Source organism: Penaeus vannamei, chromosome 15 (assembly GCF_042767895.1).
Source record: "Penaeus vannamei isolate JL-2024 chromosome 15, ASM4276789v1, whole genome shotgun sequence".
In the NCBI taxonomy this organism is placed as follows: domain Eukaryota; kingdom Metazoa; phylum Arthropoda; class Malacostraca; order Decapoda; family Penaeidae; genus Penaeus; species Penaeus vannamei.
The window spans coordinates 3,245,106-3,255,105 of record NC_091563.1 but is presented as its reverse complement, the minus strand read 5'-3'; the positions used below and the strand labels follow the sequence as shown (position 1 = coordinate 3,255,105).

The following is a 10,000-nucleotide window of genomic DNA, read 5'->3' as shown; positions in this document are numbered from 1 at the left end:
TACTCCTACTAATAATAACAACAACACTGCTAATCTGAATCCATCCTAATCATTCTGCTTATGAAATCCACTGAATCAGCCACCCCCCACCCCCTCCCCACCACCCCCACCCCCACCCCTTCCCCAAATCCGAGAAAACGACCGAGCTAAGACATTTTCTGACGGTCACGCTCCTGGCTCTTTAGCTTACGCACTAACTGTATCTTTTTTATCTTTTTTTTAATGTTTTTCTTTTTTTTTCGACACAGCTGACTCACCTCCTGCCTCCGTGTCACTCTTCGCCAGTGACTTTCCCTGTTCTTGATCAGCTGATTGGCGGCCATTTTCCCGCGCAAAATGCAGATAAAAAACGTGTTTACGAAGCGGATGGCAACTAGAACAATAACAGCATCAGAAGAAAAATAAAAATAAAAACGAAAACAACAACAAAAAAACAAAGGCAAAGCAGCAACAACAGCAAAAAAGCAACAACAGAAGAAAAAACAAGAAAAAAAATAGCAACAGCAAAAACAACAACAACAAGAACAGACCAACAACGAAACAACATAAAAAGCAACAACAACAAGAGCAAAAACAACAACAGCAAAAAAGCAACAAAAACAAAAACAGCAAAGCAACAAAAACAACAACAACAAAGCAACAGCAACAACAACAAACCAACATAAAAAAACAACAAAAACAAGTGCAAAAACAGCAGTACCAACAAATACAACAGCAGCAAAATCAACAACCATATTGAGCCAGAGAAGAAGGACCATAGAGACAGAGAGAGATTAAGGCCGGCTAAATAATCTTCGTTTATTGTTCATCAAAGCATAAATAGGTCACGTGACTGACCGGTGGACTTCGCACCCACGCGGTGAGAATAACGTCGAAAGGGAGAGGCAGTTATCTTCACTTCCCTCTTCTCATTTTCATCAATATGCTTCTTTCTTATATCTCTTCCTCCCTTCCTCTTCCACATAATGTGTTTTCTTATATCGTTCATTTGCCTAAGGATTTTTGAGAGAGACAGAGAAAGGGAGACAAAGAGAGAGAAAATCTGTCTTTCTTTTCCCTCTCCCTCCAACCTCATTACTACCGTTATTTTATAATACATATATATATATATATATATATATATATATATATATATATATATATATATATATATGTGTGTGTGTGTGTGTGTGTGTGTGTGTGTGTGTGTGTGTGTGTGTGTGTGTGTGTGTGTGTGTGTGTGCGTGCGTGCGTGCGTGCGTGCGTGCGTGCGTGCGTGCGTGCGTGCGTGCGTGCGTGCGTGTGTGTGTGTGTATGTGTGTGTCTTAGTGTGTGTGTGTGTGTGCGTGCATCTACCGCATGAAAAAAAAACAGAAGAAAAAAAAAAAAAACAGACACCGAATAACAAACCACACACAAAAAAAAACAGAAAAAAAACTAAAAAAACAACCACCTTCCCGACTTCCCAACGACCCCCAGTAAACAAGGGGAAAACAAACAAACAAACAAACAAAAGTCAACCTAAACCCGCCTAACCTTTTCTCTCGCCCGAGTTGCATGCAAGGATCACGACTGCATTATTGGGCCTGTCTCCTCGCGTCAGCCCCCCCCCCCCCCCGCGTGTCGGTCTGGCTGGGGGAGCGTGTGTGTGTGTGGGGTGGGGGTGGGTGGGGGGTGTTTGTGTGTGGGGTGTGGGGGGGGTTGGGGTGTGTGTGTGGGGGTGGGGGGTGGGGGTGGGGGTTTGTTTGTGTGGGGGAGGGGGTGGGTGTGTGTGTGTGGGGGGTGGGGGGAGCGTGTGTGTGGGGGGGGGGGGTTGTGTGTGTGGGGTGGGGCGGGGGGGAGCGTGTGTGTGTGTGAGGGTGGGGGGGTGCGTGTGTGTGTGGGGGGGGGGTAAGTGAGTGTGTGTGTGGGGTGTGGGGGGGGTGGGGTGGGTGCTTGTGTGTGTGGGGGTGGGGGTGTTTGTGTGTTCGTGTTTGTGTGTGTTCGTGTTTGTGTGTGTGTTTGTGTTTGTGTTTGTGTTCGTGTTTCTGTGTGTGTGTGTGTGCGCGTGTGTGCGTATTTGTGAGTTTATGTGCGTGTGTGTTTGTGTTCGTGTTTCTGTGTGTGTGTGCTCGCGTGTGTGTTTGTGTGCGTGTGCGTGTTTGTGCGTTCGTGTATTTGTGTGTGTTCGTGTGTGTGTGTGTGCGTGTGTGCAGTTGTCGTCTGTTTGTTTGTGAATCTGTCCGTCTGTCAGTCAACCTGTTTAACTTCCTACCTGCTTTGTGCATCTAAGACCGTCTGCCTTTATTTTGCGTGTCTGCCTTGCCCCATCTTTCTTTCTCTCTCTCTCTGTCTCTCTTTTTCTCTCTGCAACTATTTTTCTTTTTCTCGCTTTCTCTCCTTTCTTTCGTTCTTTTTCTATCACAAGTCTAATCTTATAATCCTCCTCTCCTTTCATTCTACCCCCTTTTTAATCCTTTCTTCTCTCTCTCTCTTCCATCCTTCTCACTCTCTTTTCTCCCTTATTCATTCCTTCTCTATCTTTCTTCTTTTTCCTGCCTCACCCTCTTTCTATTCTCCCTTATTCCCTTCTCTCACCACCCCCCTTTCCCCTCCTCCTCCCTTCCCTCCCCTTCTCTCTCTCTCTCTCTCTCTTTCTCTCTCCCCGCTTTTGCATGCCTGCCTGCCTTTCCGCCCCGAATTAAATCGTGACTTTAATTCCGAAAATAGATTCACAATCTCCTCTCTTTCTGATGGTCGCTCGGAACATCTGACCTGCATGGACGAGGGAGGGGAGGGGAGGGGAGGGGAGGGGAGGGGGAGGGGAGGGGAGGGGAGGAGGGAAAGGGAGGGGGAGGGGAGGGGAGGGGGAGGAGGAGCAGGGGAGCAGGGGAAGGGGGGAAAGGAGAAGGGATGGGGAGGGGAGGGGAGAGCAGGAGAGGGGATGGGGAAGGGGGGGAGGGGAGGGGAGAGCAGGGGAAGGGGGAAAGGAGAAGGGGAGGGGAGGGGAGAGGGGGGGAGGAAGGGAGAGCGGGGAGGGAGCAGGGGAGAGGAGGGAAGGGAAGGAGGAAGGGACAGAGAGTGGATGGGACAGCAGGGGAGGGAGGGGAGCAGACGGGATTAGAGGGAAGGGAAAGGGAGTGAGGAGAGGGGAGAGTGGACAGGAAGGGTAATGAGGAGAGGGGAGGGAAAAGAAGGGAGAGATAGAAGAGAGGGTATGAGAAGCGGCCTGAAGGAAGTGGGGAGCAGAAGGAGAAAAAAAAATGAGGCAGGTAGGAAGGGAGGGGAAAGGTGGAGGAAGCAGGAGTGACGGAGGAGGAGGAGAAAGGGAGGGGGAGAGCAAGGGAGAAGACCTGTTTCTGAAAATTAAAGGGGAGACTTAATCTGATCCAGAAATGCAGACATGGACGCACATGGGAGGGGAAGAAGGAGGAGGAGAAGGAGGGAGGAGGGGAAGGAGGGAGGAAAGGAGAGGAAAGGAAAAGAAAAAAAGAGGAGAGGCTACGGGCGAAGGAGGTAGGAAAAGAGAGGAAAGAGAAAGAAGGAAAAAGATTGAGCAGACACAGGAAAAGAGGAGAGGTTACGGAAGGAGGGAGGAAAGGAGAGGAAAGGAAAAGAAAGAAAAAGATTGAGCAGATACAGGAAAAGAGGAGAGGGTACGGAAGGGAATGAAGTAGGAGAGGAGAGGAGAGGAAAAGAAAAGAAAAAAATTGAGCGGCCACTTAGGAAAAGAGAAGAGAAGGAAAAGAGTTAATAGGGTAAAGGAGGAGAGGGAAGAGCAGAAGGAGGAAGGTAGGAAAACGAATGGAAAGGAAAACGAAAGGGAGAGAAAAAATGAAAAGAAATGGAATAAGAAAAAGAATGAAAAAAATGGAATAAGAAAAGGAATGAAAAGAAATGGAATAAGAAAATGAATGAAAAGAAATGGAATAAGAAAATGAATGAAAAGAAATGGAAAAAGAAAAGGAATGAAAAGAAATGGAATAAGAAAAGGAATGAAAAGAAATGGAATAAGAAAAGGAATGAAAAGAAATGGAATAAGAACAGGAATGAAAAGAAATGGAATAAGAAAAGAAATGGAATAAGAAAAGGAATGAAAAGAAATGGAATAAGAAAAGGAATGAAAAGAAATGGAATAAGAAAAAGAAACAGACAAAGAAGAATAAAAAAGGAAGAAAGAAACCAAAAAAGGAAACCGAAAAAAAAATCGATCGAATTACTAAATTCACAAAACGAAATAAAATGGAGAAGAATATAAAGAAAAGAAAAAAAAATCTCTAGAAAGCAACACGGATTTATGGAATGCGTTGAAGCAGCATAAATCGAAGGTGTTGTTGCAGCTCCAGAATTCAACGTGGAAATAATATGCACAGCCGAGGCAAGCAAATATGATGATAATGATTGTGAAAGCAGAAGACAAGACCGAAATAATGAGAATCTGAAAATTATAACCATTGGGAAGATGATTGCAACAACAAGGGTGATGACGATGATTGTGGGAGGAGAAGAAAAGGAAGAGGATAAAAATAGAATTGATAATGAGAAACACATGCACAGGAATAAGAATAAAGAGAAGTTAAAAATAAACCGTCATATGCTTGCACACGAAAGCTGGTCGAAAGAAAATTGTATGTGAGGCCGACGATGAAGTCTCTCTCTCTCTCTCTCTCTCTCTCCTAATCTATCTTTTTTTCTTTCTCTCCCATTCTCTCTCCTTCTTTCTCTCCCATTCTCTCTCTACCTCACTCTCATTCTCTCGCTCTCTCTCCCACTCCCATTCTCTCTTTCTCACTCCTATTGTCGCTCTTTCTCTTTTTCTCTCACTTCCTCTCCTATTCCCATTCTTTCTCTCTCTCCCATTTTCTTTCTACCTCTCACTCCTGTTCGCTCTCCCTCTCTCTCACTCCCCCCCCTCCTCTCTCTCTTTCTCTAACTATATATCTCTCTCTCAATCCCATTCTCTCGCTCTCTCTCCCATTCCCACACTTTCATTCTTTCATTCTTTCTTTCTCTCTCTCTCTCTCTCTCTCTCTCTCTCTCTCTCTCTCTCTCTCTCTCTCTCTCTCATTACCATTCATTCTCTCTCTCTCACTGATACATTGAGAAAATGAAAGAAATCAATGCTGCATTCGGTCCGCCAGATGTCGAGAGAAATCAGAAATGGCGAAGAATGTAATATGCAAATGAAATGCGAATATCTGAATGCCAACGCTGTCTTGACACTGAAAACTGAACCCATTCTTGGCGCCTGACACACCGAAATGCTTTATGCAACACGGGTCTCGCGACACTCAACACGTGACCGTAGTACAGCTGTCTTACAAGAATAAAAATCTGTACCTCAGGACGACCGAACGCCAAGTCACGCTGTTTTGGGTTTGTCGTCCTTTCGTCTCCTGCCGATTTTTTGGGGAGGGAATCGCGCGGCAGAAATCTTAAATCTTAAGTCTCGATCGTCTCATAGCAACCGAGGTACACCTTCTCAGATTCTGCAGAGAGAGAAAATGGGATTTCCCGATCGTAAGCGTAAAGAAATCTGTGGAATACACACTCTCTGAACCGCAAAAAATCCTCTTCGAAGGAATAATACCAAAAAAAAAAAAAAAAAAAAAAATCAGCTGATATACCAAAACAACATAGAAGGATACGAACACTATATATTTTTTTTTAAATCTGACAGCCTTAAAGTCTTACATTAAGACTTCCTACAAGCGTGAAGATTCTTGCATAAGGAAACTTGAAGCACAAAAAATCCTCTACGAAGGAATATTACCGAAAAACAAAACAAATCAGCTGATATCCCAAAACAACACAGAAGGATACGAACACTATATATTTTTTTAATCTGACAGCCTTAAAGTCTTACATTAAGACTTCCCACAAGCGTGAAGATTCTTGCATAAGGAAACTGGTAAGAACCGACATGCCTTACACAATTCCTTTAAGCATACGACAGAAACGTCTAGAATGTGTTTCGGTTGCATCACAGCCGCCGACTTGCACCGACTCGTCAGCCGCTGGAGAGAAAGACGATGCACTAAGTCGGGAAAATGTGTTGGATATCGAATGCCACAAAATAAATTGCCCGCCATTACGTAAACTGATCAGAACCGTGGTATAGGAATTTAAAAATATATATTATTATAGGAGTTAAAAAGATAATTATTAATTATAAAAAATATTATTGATTATAATATGAAAAAATAATTACTAATTTAAAAAGTTATTAGATCACCATAGGAGTTTTTTAAAAATCAATTATAGGAATTAAAAAATGATAATTAATTATAGAAAATTAATTATGAATTATGAAAAATAATTATTAATCATTAGATCATCATTTTTTTCTTCTATTCTTTTTCATTGCTGCCTTCAAACCTCATCCTCTTAAATTTGTTCATCTATTTATATCCTAGTCCTATTTCACCTTTCTATTTCCATCCACTATACACCTTTTTTCTTTCTTTTTTTTTTTCTTTTAGACCTCGCTTTTTTTCCTCTCTCCCTCCGCCGACGAAATAGGCCTATGATGAAAAACTAATCACTTCCTCCACGCCTTATTTGGCCCAAATGTCACTCTCGAAATCAGGAAATTACTTGCTATTTTTTTTTCCTTGGGGGGGGGGGGTGAAGGAGGAGGAGGATATATATATTTTTTCTTTTTCTTTTGTTACCAACTGTTATTTTCACTTTTGTTATTTTCACTGTTACCAACGGCAGCGTGGAGAGACCGTAGCAACTCTGATATTTATTCTCTCTCTCTCTTATTCCCATCCTCTCTCTCTTTCTCTCACTCTTTACCCCACTCCCATTCTGTCTCTCTCACTCCTATTCTCGATCTTTCTCTTTCTCTCTCACTCTCTCTGCCATTCCCATTCTTTTTTTTTTCTCTCTCTCTCCCATTTTCTTTCATCCTCTCACTCCCGTTCGCGCTCTCTCTCTCTCTCTCACTCCCATTCTCTCTCTCTCTCTCACTCACTCCCATTCTCTCTCTCCCTTCCTACATTACAAGTGGAATTTCGTGTTACATTCCCTTCCATTTTCTGAAACACACTAAATTCCCGTTGTAATAATTATTACTCAGAACATTCAACAATACTGTCATCTCCCTCGTTTAACTCAAAACAAACAAACAAAGTGATGATAGCAATAATTGATACTACATCACTAAACACCATCAAAGATTAAACGTTGTCTTTAAAGCGTTTTTCTTACTTTACCTAAACGCTAAATCCCGCTTATTTTAACCTCAGAGCTAACTGTCCTTCTCTAAGTCAAGCGGACTGAACAGGGGCTAAAATTGGCCTTCCTTCCCACCTGCTGAGAATGACGTTGTTATGGGCGCCAGTATTCAAATATGTTCCTCGCTTTATCTCCCTTTCTCCCCTGATTATCATAAATACCGCGTCGGTTTTTGAATTCTGGCGTTTCCTTATCCTTCTTTTTAATAGGCCTACACATAGACGAAGGGAATTAAGTGGCTTTAGTCTATCAAACGACCTAAAACTGACAAGTAACAGACAAACAAGCAGTTAATAGGACAGATGACGAACACAGATCTCCATTTTTGAGGCTAAAAAGGGAAGAAAGGTCATTTGAGTGACGGTTGGGTGACCAGACATACATAGTTGAAGAAGAGTCAGGCGTGTTCGCGTTCGTATAAGCGTTCGTAGAGAAGAATCCGGATACCACCTCGGGGTTTGGGGACAAACTGGCACTTCTGCTTTATAAAGACAATCCGGGGAAAGCAGAGACGGAGGAGAGGAGGAAGGAGGAGGAGGAGGAGGAGGAGGAAATGCCACTCGGTTGCCAGGGCTACGAAAGGAAAGAGGGAGGGAGAGGGAGCGGAGTATATGGATGGAGAATTTTTTTTTTTTTTTTTTTTTATCGCTAGCTTTCTCTCCTTTCCCCCCTCTCAATCTATCTATCAATCTATCTATCTCACGCTTACCCTCTCTCTATCTCTTTCACTCCCCCCTCTCTCTATCTATAAATATATCCATTTCACTCTAACCCTCTCTCTATCTCTTTCCCTCCCCCCTTCTCTCTCTTCCTCCCCCTTCCCCTTCTCTCTCTAACTATAAATCTATCTATCTCATTCTCACCCTCTCTATCTCTCTCACTCGCCCCCCTTTCTCTCTCTCTCTCTCTCTCTCACCCGCCCCCCCCTTCTCTCTCTCTCTCTCTCACTCGCCCCCCACCCCCTTCTCTCTCTCTCTCTCTCTCTCACTCGCCCCCCCCTCCTCTTCTCTCTCTCTCTCACTCGCCCCCCCCTCTTCATACTCTCTCTCTCACTCGCCCCCCCTCTTCTCTCTCTCTCTCTCTCTCACTCCCCCACCCCCTTCTCTCTCTCTCTCTCTCTCACTCGCCCCCCACCCCCTCCTCTTCTCTCTCTCTCTCTCTCTCACACTCCCCCCCCCTCTTCTCTCTCTCTCTCTCTCTCTCTCTCTCTCTCTCTCTCTCTCTCTCTCTCTCTCTCTCTCTCTCTCTCATTCGCCCCCCTTCTCTCTCTCTCTCACTCGCCCCCCCCTCTTCTCTCTCTCTCTCTCACTCGCCCTCCCCCTCTCTCTTCTTCCTTCTCACGCCCCACGTTCGCCGCTCTCGCCTGTCCCCCTTGTGTTATTTACGTTATGGCGGCGACCTTGGCACTGGGTGAGTCTTGAAGGGGCGAGAGGTACGAGTAATTATTACCTGCTGCATGTTCGTGAGTTTAATGACTGGGTTTACCCCTTTTTTCTCTCTCTCCTTCTCGTCTAATCTTTCCTTCGTTCAATTTTCTTTTTGTTCTTTCTCCTTTTTTGGATAGAATTTTTCATCTGTCTCTGTCTCTGTCTGTCAGTCTGTCTGTCTGTCTGTCTGTCTTTCTGTCTGTCTGTCTGTCTGTCTGTCTGTCTGTCTGTCAGTCTGTCTGTCAGTCTGTCTCTATCTATCTATCTATTTCGCCTTATATTTAAACGTGAATCTGACATATGCAAACTTTTCTTGCTCAGTCAAACTGTGTGTGCGTGTGTGTGTGTGTGTGTGTGTGTGTGTGTGTGTGTGTGTGTGTGTGTGTGTGTGTGTGTGTGTGTGTGTGTGTGTGTGTGTGTGTGTGTGTGTGTGTGTGTACCATTATACATGCACAACATTATTACATGTACGCATGTACCCCAATCTCATTCATCCTTGTACCTGCACCACCTCTTCCTCCTTTCCAACCTTTCTAATTCCCCTCCCTTTACTCTTCCCCTTTCCCTTCCCCCTCTCCATTCCCTTTCCGTCCCTCCCCACCGCATCTCCCTTTCCCCTTACCTCCTTCCTCCCTTACCTTTTCCCTATCCCCTCTCTGCTCCACCCCGTCTTCGTTAACCTACCTATTTTTCTCTATTCTTCTCCCTCTCCATCCTTTTCTCTCCCCCTCCCTGTTCACTTTCCCTTCTCTTCATTTTCCTTGCCTCCCTTCCCATCTCTCTCCTTTCCTTGCCTCCCTTCCCCTCCAACTCCCTCCCTGTTCGCTTTCCCTTCTCTTCCCTTCCCTTGCCTCCCTCTCCTTCTGTCTCCTTTCCTTGCCTCCCTTCCCTTCTATCCGCCTCTCTGTTCACTTTCCCTTCTCTTCCCTTTCCTTCTCTCCCCATTCCTTGCCTCCCTTCCTTCCTCTCCCCTTTCCTTGCCTCCCTTCCCTCCTCTCCTCTTTCCTTCCCTTCTCTCCTCTTTCCTTGCCTACCTTCCCTTCGTACTCCATCACTCCCGCATGGAGTAAACTCGCATGAGAGACAAAAGCACTCGCATTCACAACGAGACGACGCCCACTCCCGCGCGACGAAACAAAGGACGAAACAACATGATATGACCCCTATGTCTGCGTGTGCGTATGCGTGTGTGAATGAGGGAGGGAGTGTGTGTGTGTCTGTGTGTCTGTGTGTGTGTGTGTGTGTGTGTGTGTGTGTGTGTGTGTGTGTGTGTGTGTGTGTGTGTGTGTGTGTGTGTGTGTGTGTGTGTGTGTGTGTGTGTGTGTGTGTGTGTGTGTGTTTCTATCTATCGATATATATCTATCATATCTTTA

The 10,000-nt window shown here is 44.8% G+C and overlaps 1 protein-coding gene across 2 annotated transcripts in view; it reads right to left on the bottom strand.

Annotated features, from left to right (window-relative positions):
- The window catches only part of LOC113801337 (serine/threonine-protein kinase NIM1), a 122,759-nt gene that overhangs the window by 102,227 nt on the left and 10,532 nt on the right, over positions 1–10,000 (bottom strand). The gene's annotated exons all lie outside the window — the stretch shown is intronic.